The sequence below is a fragment of the Cibotium barometz genome, chromosome 43 (assembly GCF_041138505.1).
Source record: "Cibotium barometz isolate CiBa-2024 chromosome 43, ASM4113850v1, whole genome shotgun sequence".
Taxonomy (NCBI): domain Eukaryota; kingdom Viridiplantae; phylum Streptophyta; class Polypodiopsida; order Cyatheales; family Cibotiaceae; genus Cibotium; species Cibotium barometz.
This window is the reverse complement of record NC_141088.1, coordinates 26278044-26290590: the sequence shown is the minus strand read 5'-3', so window position 1 is coordinate 26290590 and position 12547 is coordinate 26278044. Positions and strand designations below refer to the sequence as shown.

The 12547-nt window shown below is 47.0% G+C and overlaps 1 protein-coding gene across 4 annotated transcripts in view; it reads left to right on the top strand.

Moving 5' to 3' along the window:
• The first annotated feature begins 529 nt into the window (after nt 1–529).
• GCT (RNA polymerase II transcription mediator) overlaps nt 530–12547 on the top strand; it is a 76644-nt gene continuing 64626 nt past the window's right edge. For 2 of the 4 annotated variants that reach the window (XM_086781708.1, XM_086781707.1), the window contains exon 1: nt 531–668. The gene's annotated coding sequence lies outside the window, so the exon portion shown is untranslated. Of the gene's footprint in view, nt 669–708; nt 800–12547 lie in introns of all 4 variants that reach the window. The other 2 variants (XM_086781706.1, XM_086781705.1) reach the window with 2 other exon arrangements.

Sequence of the window (12547 nt, the reverse complement as noted above, 5' to 3'; positions counted from 1 at the left end):
TTAACAATTAGAAGTTTCAATTGTAGGTTTTAAGAAACTTAATCATATTAAAATTTTGATGTTAGCTCTTGTAAAAAAAAGAAATTTATTTATAGAACTTTAAAGTTTTTTCCATCTCTCTATCGGCCTCAAAAAAGATGTTAATATAATTTCTATTCTCAAGCCACCTCATTACCTGGCCCCACCATCGTCTCTATAGCTTTATTAAATAAAATGTTTTGGTTATAACCTTACATTTTGGCCCAATCAATTAATAAATCCTAGGGGCTAATAAAGCCCACTTGTTTGGATTTTAAAGAATAGATAAATTAAGTAATATATTCTCTATTTTGGAAAAAATATCGCTTTTAAATGCAATTTCTGAGTTAATGGGCCCTTCGGTTGGACCTTTATATACAAATACTAGTCACGTGTGTATACATATGTATATATCTATGTATTTATATGTATATAAGCTCCTGTATACACATCTGTACATATCCTACATACTATTCTTGTATAAAGAGATCTACCTACCTTTTCGTGCAAATGTCTTTGCCCTTCTTCAGAACACGGGAGCGGAGCTAGTAGGCGGACGCTAATCGAGTCGAAAGTTTTGAAGCACAGGAGCTGCGCGTATCTTCATGTACGTCTCTCCTCCGGCCGTTCCATTTTCCGAATGCTCGCAGGTATGTCTCTGTTTAACTTCAGCTGTTTTTCCTGCCACAGGTTTCTCTGAGTTTCTTAGCTGCAATGAAATTTCTCTCTGCTACGCCGCAAGATTTTTTTCTGTGGCACAATGGAGAGCTTTGATACGAATGTAATGATTGGAGAGAGAGAGAGAGAGAGAGAGAGAGAGAGAGAGAGAGAGAGAGATCATAATAAATGCTCAATGACATGTAACCAAAAAAACCAGAAGTATTACATACTGTAAAAATCATGCTACTTTCTTGAGTGTTTTGGGGGGGGGGGAACACAGTCATACTACTTGCTTGAGTGCGTTGGATAGGAGTTGAAATCATGATTGCACAATGCAAACACTCTGTTGCGTGGGTAATCTTTGAGATTTAACCATGTCTCTCTAATGACAAGGGTTTTGAAGTTTCTTTAGATTGCGGTTAAGTCCTTAGACAAAATAAAGTTCGTTCAAAGGCAGTATATGGGCAGATTGGAGCAATTTGACAATCCAATAAGCACCTAGAAGTGCTATAGACATGCACCAATGGTTGGAACATATTTTGGGCATATATGAACAAGTTTAATGACATTTTTGATGATATTTTGAGACTTGAAAAGGTTTGGCCAACCAACAAGGGCAAGGGTCAAATAATTCATCATTTAGCAATGGGACAATAATCTTCACTTTTGGATCAAAAGAAGCAAAACCAGGACATCAGTTTGCAACACATGGAGCAGCCGGTTTAGTCATTAGCATGCATAGAAGTTAACGCATGACATTAAAGTATCCATATCTACTTAGATCTCAACAATTATACTAAATACATAATGTTTTCGTAATATATAGTAGATTGTAGGAGTATGTTAGGTACATAGTTTCTCTTTTTACTTCTTTTTGTCATCATCGAACATGTGATTAGTGTTAATCTCTATTGTATAGCATTAATCACCATTAATCACATTTTCACATAGTTAGCATACTACAGTGTTAGTCCTTACCTTAGTAATGTGTGGATCAATGTGCCAAAAGACATAATCAATTGAGGTTAATTGTTTAGAAGCCGGGAGGGATGTCACTGTTTGGCCACCGCGATGATTCTCCCTAGTCTCGTGTTGCTTTACGGGAGGCTAGGGCCTAGACATCCTTTGTGCCCACATGACATTGTCCGGATGGAGTTTGCTGCACCTCCTATGCTAGTAGAGGCCCTCTTCGAGACGATGTGCTTCATACAGAGGATGATATGCCATCAGATCGACTCTCACATAGAGCTTTTGAGGCGTCCAGGCAGCTCGCAGAGAGTGGAGATAGGAGATCATGGTATTCACAGATGATACAGTGGCTCACTCAGCATGGTCTTGACATAGATCACCTGCCACCTTTCCTGTATGATATACATGCACCACACATCCAGCTCTCTCACAGTGAGAGGAACAGAGTCCTTCGGCAGGATTTATGGCAGCGATACACTCAAGAGACTTGGATTACACCTAGTTAGCCTCTACCGCCGAAGATGCTATACTACAGAGATCAGTTTATGTGTATCTTAGCGGATGGATTTATACAGAGACCTAGATACATGGATGTGTACATGCCTCACAGTGCCCGAGTGGTGATTGGCCAGCTTAGAGTGTCATCACACCAGCTTGAGATTGAGGCAGGTAGGTTAGCACGGATCCCTAGAGCAGAGAGGATATGCAGACTATGCCGGGAGGAGGTTGAGAGTGAGGAACATTATGTATGCAGATGAGTGTCATTAGAGAGAGAGAAAACCACCATCTTCAGTGGACATCCCTCACTCTGCCAGATCATGGAGTCCGCAGACCAACGCAGATTTGGCCAGTTCTTGCTAGAGACACAACGCCATAGAGAGACACTGCTCTACGGACTCATACCACAGGGAGAGGTGGGCGACAGCTTCAGCTCACTGATTTCTTCCAGAGATCTATCTCAGTGCCTATCCTGACACAGGAGGGGGTTACACTTCAGCGTGCTGCGGACCTCTAAACTTGACGGAGATCGAGAGCACCAGGCTACCAGATTCCCAGACTACATCAGAGGGAGATCACAAAGATACGGGCTCGACATCAGCACCATATCTAGGAGTGGCTAGCTCACTTGCACTCACACCCGGAGATCATGCTCCGAGGTATTTTTGCCTCGCCATCGCCTATGTATCACATATTACACTCCCATTATGGTACTGGTTGGAGCTAGACAGGTCTGCATTGCATTCTTGTATACCTTGCGCATATAGGTTGCATACTGAGCCTCTAGTAGTAGTGCTCCATCCATCACACCCCCCCACTAGCTCAGTACTTTCATAGTTTATTTCATGTTCATTTTGTCCTTTTTTTTTTCTGGACATCCAATAGACATTGACAGTTGTACATTGATTTGTCTCATAGATCGAGTTCGGCCTCTAGTAGACGTTAATACAGCTTTCTTTCGCTCTCTCTCTCTCTCTCTCTCTCTCTCTCTCTCTCTCTCTCTCTCTCTCTCTCTCTCTCTCTCTCTCTCTCTCTCTCTCTCTCTCTGTGCCGACGTGCTGAAACGGAGCCCGACTCTCTCTCTCTCTCTCTCTCTCTCTCTCTAGTTGTGTGCGCTGGAGACCCTCCTGCAGGAGATGCCGATAGTAAAAAAGAAGCTTGCGGTCGCTTAATCTCTCTCTCTCTCTCTCTCTCTCTCTCTCTCTCTCTCTCTCTCTCTCTCTCTCTCTCTCTCTCTGTGCCGCCGCCTTCCCTTCCCTGCCCTGTTCGCTGCCGCCACCTTCCCTTGCCCTGTTCGCCGCCCGCTTGCACAGCTGCCCTGGGCGCCGCCGCCCTAATCGCTGCCCACTCACACAGCGGCCATGTGCGCTGCCCGCACTGCTCTCTCCCATCGCGTTGCTGCTACGCTCGTCGCCCGGGGCCGCCCTTGTCCGCTACTGTCGCCGCCTTCTCCCCACTGTTCTCTGTTCGCTGCGCTGGCTTGCCCCCTTTTCCCCACCCACCCTTGCTCAGGCCCCCAAGGCAGCAACATAACTCTCTCTCTCTCTCTCTCTCTTTCTCTCTCCCCTCCCTGCCTGTGGACAGGACTGCAGAGTGATCTGGAGGAATGGCCCCGAGTCTCCAAGAGAAACTCGAGGCCCTCGAGAGGGCAATGAAGGCACTAATCAAGGAGAACAAGAAGACATCCGATTCCAACCTCAATGAGGTGGAGAACAAACTACACCGGCACATCATGGCTCTCGAAGCACGGGTCACGAACCTTGAACAAGAGAACACGGCACTCAAGGAGGAGGTGAGTGCATTGAAAGTGGAAATGGTAGCCATCAAGAATACTGAGAAGGAAGAAGGGGAGATCAATGACAACACTCTCACGGCCATCAAAGAAGAGATCTCCAAGGAGATCACAAAGGACATGGAGGGAAAGCTCGAAGCCAAGCAGTCAGGATGGGTTGAGGTGGTGAAGAAGAACATCCGTAAAGAAGTGAGGGAGGAGACTCAAAGGGAAAAACACCAAATCATTCACACCACCATTGAGGAGGAGAAGATGACGCATGCCCGCCGCCTCAACATTCGAGTCACAGGTATAGCCGAGACACCCGACTCCACTCCCGAGAAAGATGGACAGCTTCTATGCATGAAGCTCGGCTACAAGGAAGAGCACCCTCTCCCCTTCACCAAAGCATGGAGAGCCGGGAAAGACTCAACACGCAAGCGAGCCCTCATCCTACAGTTTGCAGGAGAGACGGAGAGGGTCACCTTCATGAGGAAGAGGGTCATACTACGGGGTTTAGAGGGAGCTCCTATTTTCTTGGATGATGATCTCACGAGGATGCAGCTTGAGCATAGGAGAACTTGCATGCCACGAGTCTTACACGCGAGGAGAGAAGGCAAGAAGGCCTTCTATCGAGATGGTCGTGTCATCATTGATGGCCGGCCCATGGATTAGCGGTTTGGGGTCTATGGGACATAGACCAGGCCACTGACAGAGATACGCATGGCAGTATGGAACTGTAATGGTTCACTATGGGTGCAGCTTCGACGATTGAAGCATGTTATGGTGGGGAGAGACATCATACTTCTGACAGAGACACATCAGAGCCCAGAGAGAGGGCTACCTCGAGTAGAGGGATTCCAGTGGGAGTCAGCATACAGGAGGACCACACGCCAGGGTACCTCGAGAGGGTCGGGGGGAATAGCAATTCTATTCAGACGGGAGCTACAGGGGAGAGTGAGAGTGGTAGCACAGGATCCAGAGGCCAGATACATGTGGATCAGCTTACAGCTCTCACAGGACAGGGTTATATACATAGCTCTATGTTACTTTTCTCCATCAGGATCCTCCTATGTCATTACAGAGGACATGCCACAGGAGGAGGAGCCAGGAGCCTCGCCATACACTTGTCTGTCAGAGGAGATCATGCATTATTCTACACTAGGGGAAGTATTTCTTACGGGCGACTTCAATGCCCACACACAGAGCAGACAGTGTGAGGTGTATGACTATGATGACATGGAGATCCTCCACCCTGTGGATCCAGAGGAGATAGGGGCTAGTCGGGCATCAGAGGACAGTGGACCAGACAGAGGACATTATGGGGACCACTTACTAGAGTTGGGAGCCAGGCATCGTCTCGTTATTTATAATGGGATGCTACAGTGGCCGGGATCAGGAGGGCTGACATGCTTCCCACATGGGGGTCATACACGGACCGGAGGCACGGTGGTAGACTACATTATGGGGTCTTTGGAGGCATCACAGCTTGTCACCTCATTCTCCATTCCACCTTGTCCTATTGGGGTAGATCATACATACTTGGCATTTTCACTAGCCGGATCACCAGTATCACCAGCCCCCCCACATATCGACGCCACACACTACCATCTACTTCACACATGACATGGCAGACATATACACTGGCAGAGTAGAGGATGGGCTCCTACTCATGGATCCCTTGGCACCTATGGATACCATTACAGCCCAGCTGGCATCACTCCTACACACGGCTGCATTACAGAGCTTCCCACATCGTGTACACTCAGGAGAGCCTGCGAGATCTGGGACTATGCCCCAGAATAGATGGTATGATGACGAGTGCAGAGCCCTATACTCACGGCTCCACATACAGAGAGCCTTGGGAGCCATCACAGAGTAGGAGTCGAGGAGAGAGATGAGGAGACTTACTCGCCGCAAAAGGCGGGCCTTCGCAGAGATACAGGAGCTAGAGATCTTTCATTTCGTCATGAGTAGAGATAGCCCTGTCTCATGGCGGCACTTCAGAGAGCCTTGGACACCGACACCTATTGCAGACCCACAGACATGGCACACATATGCAGAGGGCCTATACCACGCCCCACAGCAGCCACCTATACCTCAGCCACAGGAGCCTTGACCTACCACAGCTAGCTTCTTTATCCACTCGATGGTACAGGAAGCTATCTGCCGCCTACAGCATGGACGGGCCACTGACCATACGGGCCTGCAGGGTGAGCATCTCATATATACAGTAGATTCTTTGGCTCCTTTTCTTGCACACCTGTTTAACAGGGCACTAGCAGAGGGTTTGCCTGCGAAGTGGATGATGCACACCATTGTGCCGATTCACAAAACAGGGGATATGCTCGATCCGAGCAACTATAGGACGGTTATGGTTGGCCATGTGCTGGCCAAACTCTATGGTGCAGTGTTGGAGCAAGAGCTTAGCTTATATGCTGAGCGAGCAGGTTTACGCTCATCAGGGCAGGCAGGCTTCAGGAGAGCTTTCTCTACCACTGACCATGTATTCACTTTGAGATGTATGATTGATCAGGCCAGAGTGAGGAAGAGAAAGCTCTATTACTGCTTTGTGGATTTCCGCAAAGGCATTTGACACAGTACCACGAGAGAGGCTCTTTCAGCGCCTGCAGTCTCTTGGCATACCAGCAATTATGACATGGGGCATCTATGCATTATATGAGCAGGTTTTTGGGCGAGTCAGATGTCCAGGAGGTATGTCCGAGACTATTGCTAGCACCATTGGTGTGAAGCAAGGATGCCCACTTTGCCCCACGCTATTTGGGTTATACATTGATGAGGTGGCTGACTTCATTACACGGGGAGGCGGAGATGGGGTTGATTTAGCAGGTACCTCAGTACATATTATGCTTTATGCTGACGATATTGTATTAGTGTCTGAGTCTCCAGGTGGTCTACAGCAGCATCTACATGCACTCGATGATTTTTGCACACAGAGGGGTCTTACTGTGAACCTTGGGAAAACCAAGGTTATGGTCTTTCATACATCGAGACAGGGCAGGAGTCGGCTGACATTCACTCTCGCAGGACGCCAGGTGGAGGTGGTGACATCATACGTGTACCTAGGGGTTACCTTCTCTGCAGAGCAGCCACACGCTTCACCATGGGTTCAGCAGCCAGAGCTAGATTGACACGGGGATATGCAGCATTGGCTATGCTAGAGAGACAGTGCCACCAGGCGCATTTTCAGGAGCCTCGGACGAAGGGGTGGCAATTTGACACATTAGTCACACTGGCATTGATGTATGGAGCAGCGGTATGGGCGCCAGGCCTTGCTACCCATTGGTGGACACAGATAAAGAGACCACAGGCCCTCATGATGGCACGCATGATACGCAGCAAACCGTCAGTACCTCATGACATTATCCGAGCAGAGTTTGCTGCGCCCCCTATGATGGTAGAGGCCATATTCCAGACTATATGCCTGCTAGACAGATTCAGAGAGATGCCACAGGACAGATTGTCATACAGAGCTTTTGAGGCATCTAGACAGGTGGCTGAGGTAGGAGACAGAGGATCATGGTATGCACAGGTCACACATTGGTTCTCACAGCATGGCCTAGACATGGATCATCTACCACCATTCTAGTATGACAGGGATGCACCACATATCCGTCTCTCTCAGAGTGAGAGGAACAGAGTATTGAGACAGGATCTATGGCAGCTCTATACACGAGAGACATGGATATCGCCTACATAGCCTCTTCCACCGAAGATGCTATACTACAGAGATCACTTCATGAGTATCACTGATGATGGATTTATAGAGAGACCTAGATACATGGAGGGCTTTTTACCACACGGCTCCCGAGTGGCTATTGGTCAGCTTAGAGTTTCATCACACCGATTGGAGATTGAGACTGGCAGAGCAGCACGGATCCCCCGAGAGGAGAGGGTATGCAGATTGTGCAGAGAGGAGGTGGAGAGTGAGGAGCATTATGTATGCAGATGCAGAGCATATACAGCCATCAGAGAGAGATATCCCATTTTATTCAGAGAGCCACATTCCCTACGCTAGATCTTTGAGGCAGCAGACCAGCGCATACTGGGGAGATTCATTCTAGACATACAGCGCCACAGAGAGACATCATTACAGGCTCAGACAGCTCTAGAGGGGGGACGACAGACACAGATTACTACATTTTTTCAGAGATCCATCCCACTCCCAGCCCCTACACAGCAGGGAATTACTCTCCGGAGAGCAGAGACACTCAGAGCCCGCAGGAGACAGAGGACACCTGGCTTTTGGACACCACGCCTATACCAGAGAGAGATGACAGAGATCAGAGCTCAGTTTCACAGAGGGTGCGGAGCGACTGGCTCGCTTCAGAGCACACCCAGGCATATTCTTCAGGGAGCTTTGGACACCCCCTTCATTGATGTATACCATTTTATACCCCCAGTATGGTACAGGATGGAGCTAGCTAGGTTGCATATCATGATTGTATACTCCATGCATATAGCTTTGCATTCTCCTAGTAGTAGAGCTCCATCCCCTTTACCACTCATTGTACTTATTGCACACCCAGATTCAGCTTTTTAGTTCAGTACTTTTTCATTTTGTTGGGATGACAGAGGATACCCCATACAGGTACACCGATTTGTCTCATAGGCCGAGTTCGGTCTTTTGGAAGACGTTAATAAAATCTTTCTTTCTCTTCCGACGTGCTGAAACGGAACCGGACTCTCTCTCTCTCTCTCTCTCTCTCTCTCTCTCTCTCTCTGCCAGTGTGTTGAAACGGAACCCAACTCTCTCTCTCTCTCCTTGTTGACGTGCTGAAACGGAATCCAACTCGATGGACTGAAACAGGGCTTTGTTGTCTTTCCTCCTTTCCTGACTAATACAACAAGTACCAGCCCGTACCAGCCCTTGTGCAACATGTTTAATGCTTCGTATAGCTAGTACCTGCCCCAAACCAGTCTACACCTGATTTCGAATCAGCAAGTTGGCTGAACTGTTTATCTACACGTGGAAATGGCAATGGGTCATTCATACAATAAAAAAAAACTAGGTTTTTCTCCTCTCATGTCTAGAAAGAATTCTATTTTGCAGAGTTTCTTTTGCAAATGTTTCTTTTTTCTCTCTCTCTCTCTCTCTCTCTCTCTCTCTCTCTCTCTCGGATTCTTTGAGATCCTATTTTCCCTATGTTTGCCTTACCGTGCTCTCAAGTTTTGAGAGCCAGTGAAGGTCAGTGGGCCTGGGAATTTGGGAGCAAAGCTTTCATTTGGAGTACCAAGTTTTCCTCCCTCCGCGGTGAATCACCTTGCCAGGTGTTAGTACGGGCGTGCTTGTTGGTGCACGGTCCCAGAAGACCAATGTAGTGCGGGTGCCGAGCCTAGTGAAGGTGGGAGACTGCATGTGACACGGTCTTCATAAACAAATGGTTTCATCACCGACAACATCTATGGTATTTGATTCATTTGTATTCAGTCCATGTATGGAGGAATCTCCTCATAAGCCCGTGAAACTTGTAATCATCAAATACTCCAAGAAACACAATTTTTTTGGGGGGGGGGGGGTCGGTCCTTTCCGGCCCCAGTGGTGGTGTCAAGTTGTGTTTTGTTATTTTCAGATTTGTGGATGATTATGCTGTACATTAATTGTCAAGGTTAAGTGATCTGAGCTTGTGCACTTGTTTTCCAGATGTGGTTGGTCTCCCGTGGGGAGCAATTGCAAATGCCTTGTATTCTGACATGGTTTGTGGCATGCGAACAGGTGGTAAGTATTCATTTAACCCTTGTTTATTATTGCAAAGGTTTTATAACCTTAGCAGTTCACATTTATTAAAGTTGGGCACCGGCCACTGGCTCAGTGCCCGGGGCCCAACCAAAGTCAAAAGTGTGGCCAGCCCAAACGTTGGGCACCCACACAGAGCCTCATAAGTGTGTGGACACTAGAAGGAGGTGCCCACCACTAAATACAGTGGACTGTGCCACATGGCCCAAGGGGATTGGACCCCTCCACTCCTCTCCCTCAATCTTCTCCTGCAAGCTGGCGCCCATTCCTTTTTTCCCCCTTCTAGACTGAAAGTTGACTGCCTCTTCGCTTTCTGGTTTTGACTGCTGGTTGGCTGCTCCATTGTGGACGCGTGCTGTACCTGACTGTACCTGCAGACCTGTACCCGCCTTTGCACCTGCTGTACCTGCTGAAACCCTAATCATACCTACTCGACTGTACCTGAAGTGCTGTACTTATTGTTCCCGATTGTACTTACAGTACTCAACTGTACCTGCAATATCCTACTGCACCTGCAGTGCTGTACTTGCCTCTGTATTTACTGTACCTTAAGCACCTTCTGTACCTGCTGTACTTTCTGTACCAGCAGTACCGGCTGTACCTGCTGTGAGCACCTGCTGTACCTTCTGAAACCCTAACTGTACCAGCTGTACTTGCTGAAAATCAGAAATGTACTCACGGTTGTACTTGCTGAAACCCTAATAGTACTAGCTTGTGTACTAGAACTTCTACCAGTACTTGTTCGTGTACTTGCAGAGTGTGAGCACCTGTTTGTGTGCCTTACACTTGGGAGGACTAAGCCCACTCCTTTGCGAGTTGTGCGAGCCAGGTTCTTGTACGAGAGCGCCTGTTCGTGCGTGGTCTCGGAACGACAATTATGTGTTCACACAACTCCAAGTGTATGAGGAGTCAGGGCTGGTTATATTGACTCATTCGATGAGTCCGGCTTCGACATTCTTCACCAGCAAATACTTGTTTGGGTAATATGTCTTCATATTATCCATTGCATGGATTATTTGGCTAGCAAGCCCTTGGAACTTTGTACACAAATAAAATACTCCAATAATATACTTCAGTATTGAGGGGGGGTCAGCCCGTTCGCGGCCCCAATGGTGGTGTATTGTGCAGTGCCTCTCTTTTGCAGATTGTCTTGAGCAATGATGTATCTTTTAGTGATTATGTGTATTGTGGCTAGTTCATTTTAGTGTTGATGAGCGTATTGTTCACGAGACGATGCTCAAGGACGTTCACACTTAGGCGGTGTAGTTTCAGTTGCCTTCACCTCCAGCAGGGGGTCCCTGGCTTACTACATACACAGCACAAGTTTTCCCAAGTCTTCATTATTTGCAGCTTCTGCTTAGTGCCCGACTCTTGAAGTACATGCATTCAACCAGGCTTCTTCAAACACACATCTCATGTGTGATCAACCCATATACCTTGTTGCTTTCATCATAAAAAAATTTCACAAAATACAGCACAAACAACAACCAAAACAATGTGGCACTTTGATGTTCAAGAAACCCACCATTCATCATCATATGGGTATCACACACTTTAGGTGTGCAAATTGGGATTTATGGTTTACATCGAAATGAAAACCCCCTCTGCTCCTCCTTTATTGTTAACAACGAGTCCCAATGCTTTCAGTTCCAGTTGAACTTTCTCCTTATACAGGATGGTCTATAACAACATTGCCAACTTGCAACCTACCCTTTCAAGTTCACAGTATGTCTCTGCCTCACCCACTGTTGATGGTTCTCACTAGGGTCCAAAGGCGTCAACAACCACAACCCTCGGAGCCTCAACTTGCAGAGTCTTCATCTCAGCCTACTACTACGAAGGACCAAACCCACCAGCTTGGCAATCTAGCTCTAGCAGATTGGCAGTAGCAGTCTCAACAACAACTTCAAGAATCCATGGCCACATTGGCTTCTCAGATCCAACAATTGCAGACGGATTGCCATTCTCATACCAGTTCTGTACCAGTAGATGACATTACAACATCAATGCCAAACAATGAAGACAACATTCCCCCCCTGAGGTGGAAGGTGATGATCTTAAGACTTTTTATCGTCTTTTGCAAGCTAGTAAAACAAAGAAATTGGAAGTTAAATCCCCTGAGTGCTATGGAGGATAACGCAATAAGCATACACTTGAACAATGGCTTTACAAACTTTGCATGTATTTTGACTCGATGGTCCTTACCAATTCCAAGAAGATTACATTTTTCGCGTCCTTACTTAAGGATACTGCCTTACTTTTTTGGCAACGGCGACAGCATGTTGGAAAAACGATTATGAGGTGGGAAAAATTTGAGCAGGTCATTCGTAAGCAGTTCATTCTTGCCAAAACTCGTTTATGCCACTTAGACCAAATTGGTTCTTTGGCTTCTTATATCTCGTAGTTCACTAATCTGATACTAGAGATTGATTCTTTGTCCCCAGCGGACGAGCTTCATGCCTTCATTGAAGGTTTAAACCCCACACTTTGTACCGATGTGCAAAAGTACAACCTTGTTGACCTACTGCCATTCATTATGTCGAGCGTGTAGCGGATCTGAATCCGAATTCTCAAACATCAACCTCTCAAGGTTATTATGGCAATGTTTCACGTGTGGCTCGTGAAGGTTACCAACAATCCTTATCGGACAACTTTCAATTTTGACCCAACTCCCCTTGGAAACATTCGCAGAGCAACCTCACCGACAAGAAGGATCGTCTTTTAATCATTCCCAGCGTTAGCAGTTCCTTCAATCACTTGCATCTGATTGTGGATGGGACTCTGGACGTGACCAATCTCGCACTCCTCGTCCTGCAATAGCTTCGTCTTCTTGTGAACAACAAAAGACATGATTGTGCACAATTTGTAATGGC